This window comes from Marmota marmota, unplaced genomic scaffold (genome assembly GCF_001458135.2).
Source record: "Marmota marmota marmota unplaced genomic scaffold, marMar, whole genome shotgun sequence".
Taxonomy (NCBI): Eukaryota; Metazoa; Chordata; class Mammalia; order Rodentia; family Sciuridae; genus Marmota; species Marmota marmota.
Genome location: NW_025999880.1, coordinates 16,697,184 through 16,708,278, shown reverse-complemented (window position 1 = coordinate 16,708,278; position 11,095 = coordinate 16,697,184).

Below are 11,095 nucleotides of genomic sequence, written 5' to 3'. Positions count from 1 at the left end.
TTTTTTTTTTTTTTTTTTTTTTTTTTTTTTTTTTTTTTTTTTTTTTTTTTTTTGTGCCAGGGATCAAAACCAGGATTGCTTAACCACTGAGCCACATCCCTAGCCCTTTTTTATATTTTATTTAGAGACAGGGTCTCACTGAGTTGCTTGGGGACTCACTAAGTTGCTGAGGCTGGCTTTGAACTTGCGATCCTCCCATCTCGGTCTCCTGAGCTGCTGGGATTACAGGCTGCTCCCAGCTAGGAGTGACTTCTGAAATGAAGAAGCCATGTCAAGAGAAACCAAAGCACCAGCTCTGTGAGGAAGCCGCCTGGAGATGGTCCTCCAGCCCAGTCAAACCTTCAGAGGGCCACAGCTGACCACAGCCAATAGCCGACCACATCCTCAGGAGACACCCTAAGCCAGAACAAGCCACCCCCAAATTTCTGACCTACAGAAGCCATGAGAGATAATAACTAGTGCTCTTTTAAAAAAAAAAAAAACATTTTTAAAATTTTTAGTTGTAGATGGACAATACCTTTATTTTACTTATTTATGTGGTGCTGAGGATTGAACCCAGTGCCCCACGTGTGCGAGGCAAGTGCTCTACCACAGAGCCTCAACCCCAGCCCACTAGTGTTCTTTTAAACTGGTAAGTTTTAGGATGATTTCTAAAATGATTACACCATGGCTTGCCTGTTTATTTTCTTGATGACATTTTTTTTGATAACCAGAAGTTTTTAATTTTGATGATGACCTATTTATGAGGTTCTTCTCCCTCCCCTCCCCCCCTCTTTTTCATTTTGAATGTTCCCTTTTCTGACCAGTAGCACTAATATGTTGCCATGGAAAGGCCAATATTTGAGGACCCACATAGGTCTAGATTGAACACTGCCCTGACCTCCTAATAGGCTTGGCCTTGGCTTGCACATCTATAAGATGAGCCTAATAATTCAGTTTGCCAAGTGCAATGCCTGGCCAAGAGTTAGTGCTAAACAAACACGAGCCTCCTACAAGAATCCAAGTGCTAAAGCTCATGGTGGGCATGTCCAGCAGCTCAGGCAGCCATCACAAGGTACCACAGACTGGGTGGTTTCAATGACAGAGATTTATTTTCTCTCAGTTCTGGAGGTCAGAAGTCCAAGATCAAGGTGCCTTGCTGGCACCTTTCTTTTTTGGGGGGTGCTGGGGATTGAATCCAGGGCCTTGTGCATGTGAGGAAAGCACTCCACCAGCTGAGCTGTATCCCCAGTCCACTGGCACCTTTCTGATAAGGCTTCTCTCCTCAGTTTGCCGACGTCCCTGTTTCTATGGTTTTTTTGTCAGCAAAAAAATCTGAAGGAGACACCACGCCAGGGTTTGCTGTGGACAGTGAGGTTGAAGGACATGAGGAAATTCTGTATGGGGCACCAGCCCTGCCCAGACTTCTCGAGGCTGCTGCTCTGCAGGCTCTGCCCTGTGGCTCCCCCAGCAGCCTCTGGACAGTCTCTGTGCGCCCTGGGCATCTCTGCAGCCCAACACCAAGCACTGAATAGGGCATACAGTAAGAGCTCATTAAATAGACATTTAATGAATAGACATTTGCTGAGATGTTTCTGGTTCATAAAGAAGCAGCCCTGAGGCCCCTGGGAAGTCTAGGATGAAGAAGAAGGAAGTGGAGCCAGGAGCTGTGGTAATCCCAGTGACTAGGGAGGCTGAGGCAGGAGGGCCGCAAGTTTGAGTCCACACTTGGTGAGTTTCAGAGACCCTGTCTCAAAATTAAAAATAAAAAGGCTGGAGATGTATCTCAGTGGCTACAGTAGGTTCAATCTCCAGTACTCCCTCCCCTCCCCCCCAAAAAAAAGGAAAAAGAAGAAGGGGGCAGAGAGAGGAGGTGAAACGCTGATGGAGTTGGAATCCCTGCAGACTATTGGAGCTCGGCAACTCTGGATGAAGACACCAGAGGGCAGTGTAGGCCCACATACCACCCCTCCAACTTCCTCACCCCAGGAGGCTAAGAGGGGACGGTGACTTCATTTTACAGATGGAAAAACCAGGCTCAGACCTCCCTAAGTAATGTTGCCCGGCTGATTAATATCTGCCTCTCCACGGACCAGGGCTACCCAGGAGACCCAGGGGGCGGGGAGAGGGGCCTCTGAGCGGAGCCTCTGAGCGGTGTCCTGTCTGCTGAGCCCTCCCTTTCCTTGGGCTGCTCTGGTGGAAGACGTCTTCAGAGCAAAGACCCTAGGCCTCCGGGATCAGGGAGGGAAGACTGGCCAGGCCGTAAAGCCGGGCACCTAATTAATATCCCTCTCATAAACTTGGGGCACAGTCGCTCTGATGCCCAGCCCTGGGCAGCGCACAGCTGGCTCAGGCCCCCCCTCCCCGGACTCCTCCCCTGGCTTGACCCTGGAAGGAGTCACTCGGGACAAGATGACCCATAGAAAGAGCCCCCGAGGGTCCATGCCAGCGATCTGAGCAGAGCCACGCCTAAGGATTACTTTCCACAATTCTGAAGGGTGTCTGAGACTTGGAATGGGGACCCCTCTTTCCCACCACCCTCCTCCCTCTGCGGGGCCTCTCCTCCACCAGAACCAGGCAGCGGCCACCAGAGTTCCCACCGCTTCCTCAGATCAGGGAGGGAAGACTCCACCCTTCAGGGAGCCCCTTTCCTTCACCCCTCCTCCCAGAACCGGGTCGAACTCCTGGGGCCTGAGCCCTCCGCCTGCGGTCTCTCGGGTCCAGGGCCCCCTGCTGGCCAGAGAAGGGAAGGACGCCTAGAGACAGAAGGGGGCGGAGAGCAAGCGCTGGGTCTGGAGAGCGGCCAGCTCCCGCGGGGTGACCAGGGTCCCAGGCAGTAGTCTCCTCCGCTCCCGCTCCCTGCCCTTCGCCCCCTGGGGCTGTCGTGCTCCGAACCGCAGGCTCGTCCTCCTCCGGCTCTGGGTCCCGCTCTTCCGCTGGGAAGCCCTCCCTGCTCCCTGCACCCGACTCCCTCTTGCGACTTCCTCTCCTGCCTGTCCCTATTCACAGTGCAACATGATGTTATTTCCGAGATGATCTGTTTAAGTAACCATGAGGGCAGTATCTCTTTTGTATTCTTTGGACTCTAATTAGGCACTCAATAAATATTTGTGGAATGAACACATGGGTGAGCTCTGGGTGTGGGTGTGTCCACTGGGGGCTGGAACTCATCCTGTGATCCCCAAAAGGCTCAGAGAGGACTGATTTGCCAGTCAGGGTGAGAGCCCGACTCCAAATATTCCAGCACAGGGACACAACCCAGATGAGCCCCACCAGGAAACCTCCAAGGAGCACCTGTTGAGAGAGGGGGAGCCTGGCCAGGACAGAGTCACGGCCCCTCCAGGGAGTCCGGCAGGCTGACGGGTCCCCCACCTGAAGGACTTTGTGTGAAACAGCTGGTGAGGGCACGAGGTATAGCACCCACTGTGAGGAAAGGCAGGGCCATCTGCCACGCCAGCCTGCTATGCCGGAGAGCCAGCCTGGGCGGACATTCGATGGCCCTTCAGGCTCTCTGAGCTTGCTCCAGGTTCAAGGACAAGGCCCTTCACTGCTTCGACCCTGTCCCCAGACTCCACAGCTCCCTCTGATCCTTGTGCCCATATTCCAGGGACACTTGGTGAATTTGGGGACAAGGATATATTTGCTGAGCCCCAACTAGGTGCCATTCATTGTGTGTGTTGTTTTATTTTATCATCACTAGAAAGAAAAAGAAATGACTATTTTAGCTGGCTGCAGGAGGGTACAGCTGTAGTCCCAGCTACATGGGAGGCTGAGGTAGGAGGCCTCTTGAACCCAGAAGTTCCAGACCAACCTGGGCAACATAGTCTCAAAATAAAATAAAAGGAACTAGGAACAGAGTACTGTGGCAGAGCTCTTGCTCAGCATGTGTGAGGCCGTGGGTTCGATCCCTCGTCCTGCGGGGGGGGCGGGGGGGGGGACAGGGGGATGGGTTAGATGAGAAACTGAAGGCCAAAAGCCAAGCAACTTATCCAAGGCCACACAGCCAGGAAGTGTCAGAGAGGTAGGATCACAAAATTTTGTCATACAGTACTGAGCGTCCATGTGCTGTCCACTGCCCATGCGGGAGGCTGAGGCAGGAAGATCATAAGTTTGAGATCGGCCTGGACAACTTAGCAAGACAAAATGAAAAGGGCTGGGAATGTGGTTGAGTGATAAAGGGCCCCTGGATTCCATTCCCCATACCACAACACACACACACACACACACACACACACCATTCACATATTATTATGTCACCCATGTTAAAATACTTTAAATGGACTTCCTTTAGTCTTTGTGTGTGTGTGTGTGCGTGCGCGCGCGCGCACATGTGCACACTGAGAATTGAACCCAAGGCCTCACACATGCTGGGTAAGTGCTCTACAACTGAGTTACACCGCAGACCTTTTTGGTATTTTATTCTGAGATAGGGTCTCACTAGGTTGCTAACTTGCAATCCTCCTGCCTAGGCCTTTCAAGGAACTGGGATCATGGATGTGCACCACTGCATCCCACTCCATTCAACCTTATATGCTTCATCTTAGGCATTTAAACATTCTAGGGAGGGGTCCATGGGCTTCACCAAACAACCCAAGGAATCCGTGGCACAAAAATGGTTAAGCACCCTTCAACTAGAAAAATGTAAGGACATATTTGTAAGTAAAATGATAGGACATGGAAGTTGGCTTAAAGAGCCTCAATTAAGCATACAGAGGGGTAGAATACACCTGTAATCCCCGGAATTTGGGAGGCTGAGGAAGGCAATTGCAAGTTCAAGGCCAGCCTCAGCAACTTGACAAGGCCCTAAGGACTTAGTGAGACCCTGTCTTAACATATAAAATAAAAAGTGGGTTGGGGATGTGGCTCAGCAGTCAGACCCCTCCTGGGTCCCTGGTACCAAAAAATTATTAAAAGCTTCAATTAAATGAAATTAAATAAGTGTCGTAGACAAAACAAGAAGAGCAGAACATTAGTAACCATTGAAAGTGAGGGCCACACGAGGAAATTCGTTCTTCTATTCTCTATTCTTTTATGTGTTTTGAACCTTAGTGTATGACAAATGGCGTGGACATGGTTTGAGCACGTCCCCTGAGGATTCATATGTTGAAATTTAATCCCCATCATGAGATGTTAAGAGGGTAAAAGCTTAAGCTAACTGTGGTATGTAAAGATGAAGCCTCTGTGAGATAATTAGGTTGAATGTTTGAATCCTGGAGGCTATTTAAGAAAAGAAGGTGTCCAGTGGACAGAGACACACAAGCATATTTCCTGTACCTTGCTATGTGATGTCCCACACCGCTTCAGACTTCTGCCAAGGAGGCCATCACCTCCAGAACTATGAGCTAAATAATCTATCTCTATCTCTCTCTCTCTCTCTCTCTCTCTCTCTCTCTCTCTCTCTCTCTATAATGTGACTTGGCCTCAGGCATTTCATTTTTTTTTTTAAACATATTTATTTATTTATTTATTTTTTTAGTTATTGGCAGACACAACATCTTTGTTGGTATGTGGTGCTGAGGATCGAACCCGGGCCGCACGCATGCCAGACGAGCGTGCTACCACTTGAGCCACATCCCCAGCCCCGGCATTTCATTATATTAATACAAAATGGACTAATACAATAAGATCATATTTTTTAAATACAGATGAGCAAAAAATTTTTAATTACCTATATTTCTATGGTTACCCAGAGTAACCACTACTGACGTTGTGGTGTATATTTCAACATATACTATAAATTTGGGTTTTTTTTTTTTTTCCTTTCTTTCTTTCTTTTAGTGGTGCTGGGTGTTGAAGCCAGGGCCTCACACAGGCTTGGTAGGCGCTCTACCACTGAGCTAACGCCCTTGTTCTTTTGAGGCAGCATCTCACTAAGTTGCCCAGGATGGTCTCATATTTGTGATTCTTCGTCAGCCTCCGCAGTCTCTGGGATTACAAACGCACACGGCCACACCTGGCTATGCTTTAAGTGTTGCTTTGTCTGTCAATGTGTCAGTGTGTCAGTCTTTCCATGAGGCTAAATGAGGTGCTTTATTCTCACCTCAGGGCTTCCTGTTTGTAGGTAAATAAACAGCTCCTCAGCTGCCTCCCTAACATCCAGATCCCGCAGAAAGGGGTCCAATCCTGGAGATGTCCCCACTCCAGGTAAGACCAAGAGTTCATCAGGAGTGTCCTTGTAAGTCTCAGATCTCCCGGCTATGCTCACCTACACCCTGACAGCTTGGAGGACCCCCCCCTTCATCTTCTGAAGATGGGCCCACCCACCAGCGGAAGAGTCGTGCTGGAGATGAAGAGGGCCAAACACCCTGCGCACCTTCATGGACCCAGAACCTGCACCCTCTCTCCCTTCTTCAAGCCTCAGCTCAAGTGCCTCCTCTTCGGGGGAGCCTCCCTGGCCTGCCCTGGCCGTCTGACACACTGGTGACAACCAGAATGGCCTCTGTGCTGGCTTGCAGAGTCTCTGAGCCCAGCGTGAACCACGGTCATGGCCAAACACTTGAGCCTGGCAAACCAGAAAGGGTCTCCCACTCAGACTGGTTCTGGTCTTCAAAATAATACAGCCTGTGTTTTCCCATAATCCTGGACTCTCTCCCCAAAACAAGTCTATTCCTGCAGCCCCGGCAAGACCTCCATGAACGCAGTGTGTGGAACAGTTGCAGTTGCGACACCAGATTGGTTACCCTGAGGGTTTCCTCTCAACCCTTGCGGGGTTTGGACTTGAGAGATGGTCCTCTGTACCTCCTAGCACCCTTCACACGTAAACCATCTTTTCTCTTTTTTGTTTGTTTGTTGTTTGTTTGTTTTGTTTTGATACTGGGGCACTCTACGGCTGAGCTCCATCCCCAGCCCTATTCATTCTTTATTTTGAGACTGTCTCTCTAAATTGCTGAGGCTGGCCTTGAACTTGAGATCCTCCTGCCTCAACCTCCTGAGTCACTGGGATTACAGGTGTGTGCCACCACACCTGGCTTATCTTTCTGTCTCGAGTCTTTCTTTGACACTGGCTCTAAACATACCTTCATCCCTGTGGGCCCCACTCCAGGCAAGAATTCATCAAATTCATATTCATCTGTCTAGCCCAGATCCCAGCACAGCTGGTGCACTTAAATGCTCAATAAACAGACTAGTGGACCCTGACCTTCCTCAAAGTCAGCTGTCCCCAGTCTTCCTCCAGGAAGCCCAGAGAATCCTTTGTCCTCTCTAGCTGTGTTCACAATCACTAGAGTATAGGAGGGTCTCGGGGTCCCCCTTAGGTGGTTGTTTAATTTTTCCTGTGTGTACAGGTCGCAGACTGGCCAGAAGCTGCAGCACTAAGAGCAGACACAGGGCCACATTTGCTGTGGTCACCCCACCCTAGCACCTTGTACCTATCAGGGCTTCACCAACGTGCCTGATTCCTAAGTCCTGCTCGATGGGCTGTCAGGGTGCATGGAGGGGCCTGGTGGCAAGGGAGCCCTGCAGGACCTGGCTGTCCCATGCACCCCTGTCGATGGCTTCGCAGGTGGGGGGTGTCCTGCCCTGAGCTCTCAGCTCCCACTCAGTAAAGGGCATCCTAGCCAGCCTTGCAGAGAGCTTGCTGAGATCTCTCTTGACCTCAGTTTCTCACATTTGTAAAATGGGATGAATGAACTGCAGGTCCTGTTTAGAAGAGACTTCATGATAGCTGGACACAGAGGTGAAGGAGAGTGTCCACAGGTGCTCCACCAGGCTGAAAGGTCATCCCTTAAGGGCCCACAGCCAGATGGCTCTGGGGCAGTAAAGGGGACAGGATGCTCACATCTTCTCCCTGATATGGAGGAAATAGAACAGCAAGTGGGGTACAGGGGACCGAGTGGGCAGGAGCCGGAAATCCTTGCCAACCTGGGGCATCCCAGGGTGAGGCTAGGGAGTCAGGAGAAGGGGCGCTGGGGAGCAGGCATTCTCCCCAACCTCCAGGGCCCAGGCTCCCTGATGACAAAGGAGAGTTGGGTGAAATGGAAAGATAGGGGACCATCCAGGGTGGAGCCCCAGCTTGCCACTTAGGGCTCACTAGCTTTCACCCTGTCCTGCTGCACTGGGTCCCAGGTGTGAGTGGGGCACCTCCAGGACTGACTTGAGCACCAGCGAGACCAGGGTGTCAAGCTGCTGCAGGTGCTGGTACTGGTGAGGACAGATGCAAGCCACGCACCCAGCACCGGCTCTGCGCCGCGGGGACCCTGCTGGCCCAGGAGGCAGGAGAGGGCTGGAGCTGGACCCTGAAGGCTGTTAGCTCCGCTGAGCACTGTGGGAGCATTCCAGGCATTCCGGCCATTCCAGGCAGAGCAAGAGTCCTCAGGGCCCCTTGTCACCAGTGTCCCATTGGCTGCACCTTGTCACCAGAGGTCAGAGGGCCAATGACTTCTGGAAAGGCTTGAGTGACTTCATTCAGGCCCCTCCGCGGGCCCTTTCACTAGGTGCTGCAGAATCTCTCCTGGAACCTTCCTACCAGGCTGCCCTTGGCCTTTGCCTGACGACCTCAGGTGACAGGGAGCCCAGCTCTGTGGTCGGCCTCACCAGAAGTCCCCATCCACACTGCTGTTCACAGCAAGTCTCCTCTTTGCAATTTTCACCTCCACCCTCATTCCCTGGTTTCTGGTTTTGCCCTGGAGGGGTCCCAGGAGGTGGCTGCACACTCTCCTTCAGGGATGGCCGGGGACATGGCAGGAATGCGCTCTTCTTCAGGTCTCACCTTCCACCTCCATGAGCTCCCTCCCTCCTGACCTCAGCCAGGTGTGCCAGGTGCACCAAAGGTCACCTGTGGGGCTGTAGCTTCCATGGAGACCTAGGCCCGGGTCCTGACCATGGGGGGTGGGGACAGGGAAGGGGCTGGGGAGTGAGTTAGGCAACTGGGACTCAGTAGCTGGGCCACCTCAGGCACATTTCCTACCTCTCTGAGTCTCAGAGACGGAATCGGTCTTTGTTTTTGTGTTTGCTTCTTCTTCTTCTTCTCCCCCACCCTCCTGGGAATAGAACCCAGGGTGCTTCACCCCTAAGTTACATCTCAGCTTCTCACCCCCCCCTTTTTTTTTTTGAGGCCATCCTTGGCGACTTCGTGGGACCATGTCTCAAAAAATGAAAAAGGCTGGGGATGTAACTCAATAGTGAGTGCTTACCTAGCATTGCAAGGCCCTGGGTTCAGTCCCCAGTAAAATTAACATCCCTAACCTCACAAATGGGTCTTGTGGCCTCAAACCAGTAATCCTCCTGCCTTCCTCCCAAGCCTCTGGGATTACAGTTATATGGCACCATGCCCAGTATTTATATATATATACAAAATCCTATAGGTCCTGCTTCTCTGGAAACCCTGGAATCATATAATAGGACTACATTTTGAGTTCTTTGCCAGAGCTTTGCTGTATTAGTAATTTATTGTGAACTTGAATGTCAATTTGATTTGTCAAATCCTTCCCCCATGTCCTGGGTACAGCAGAATTTCGTAGTTTCTATATGAGCATAGATATTCTCAGGTCAAAGAATAGGATTCAGGACTCCGTCTAATTATTTTCTACCTACTTTTCCCTGTCATCTGTGAAGTTACATACTTCCTGGGATGAGGTCACATAGATGTGCTTTTACATTTTTTAAAAACTAAGACTCCAATAGCTTGTTTATTTTTTTTATAACCTTTTCAAATTAACAGAACTATTTCTAAGAGTAGTTTTAGCTTCATGGCTGATAACAATTTTAAGACATTTTTTAATAACTTATTTTGGAAACCTGCCTTGTTGGATCCTGCACCTTGTTCTGGCTCATCGCCACTTCTGGGGACTTTGGTCCTGCCATTTGGCCCACTATCCTCCCCTGCCATTTTGATAGGTGTCTGTGTCTCCATTGATATCACTGATTCCAATGTAGGAATGTCAACTGGGCAGGTGACAGACCTCCCTCAGGACTGACTGAGCCAGGTTTCCTACTCCTTGGCTGTGGCTGCTCCAACGTCTGTCTGCCACATGACCCAGACGCTTCCCCTTCTGGTCTTGAAGAAGCACAATCAGCTCTCCCCTCCTCCCTGACCAAGCCGCCCACAAAGGAAGTGTGGTTAGTGTGGGGAGATCATTTCCTGGTTGTGGCAGACCAGACCCCAGGGTCTTCCACGATCCCTTTCTTACTGCCAGACCCTGGTTTTTTCAAGGGACCCCTGTGTACAGCTAGAATGCTCCATTTCCCAGCCTCCTTTGCAGCAAAGGTTGGTCATATGTGCCAGCAAATGCCAGATTGTTCCTGAGGTGGATGTCCTGGGAAAACCTCTCTGGGAAGCAGATTTTGCCCTTTTCCCTTCTTCCTGCAGGGAAAATCCCCTAATTTCTCACTTTGGGCTCACACTTGGTAGGCAGAGCAGGCCTTATCCCATGTGTGTGTGTGCATGTGTGTGAGCAAGCATGTGTGCTTTGGGGATCGAACCCAGGGCCTTGCATATGCTAAGCACATGCTCTGCCACTAAGCTATGCCCCCAGCCCTATCTCCATTCTATAGATGAGGAAATTGAGGTTCTGAGAAGTGAATTGACTTTTTCAGGACTGCAGTACTCCAACAGTTCTTGACAATTCAAGTGGCCAACTCATGCCATTGGAAATTAACTTGCCTTGTTTTTGGTTTTTTGTTGTTGTTGTTTTTAAATGAGTAACTTTTCTTTTTAATATTTATTTTCTAGGTGTAGATGGACACAACACAATGCCGTTATTTGTATGTGGTGATGAGGATCAAATCCGGATCCCACCCTTGCTAGGCAAGCGCTCTATCGCTGAGCCACAATCCCAGCCCTGTTTTTTTTTTTTTTTTTTTTTATTTTTGTATTGCATATTTTTGTCACATGGAAGTTATTAGACTTCCTAATAATTTCTGAGTTCTGCATTGTTCCAAACTTTTAAACTAAAATTTATTTTATAGTTAATCTATTTTATATACATTTTCTTAGTGATATTCTGTGAATTATTTTTTTCCATTTATTCACTTTCATTTCAACTTAAGAGAAGCTATACTATGAATTTCCATTTTATATGGTCTCCTCTGGCTCTTCTGCTATTCATATTTTTGAAGAGAGAAAGTTTTTTTAGAGAAATCAGGAGTCATATAAAATGAATATACTTTTTTTTTTTTT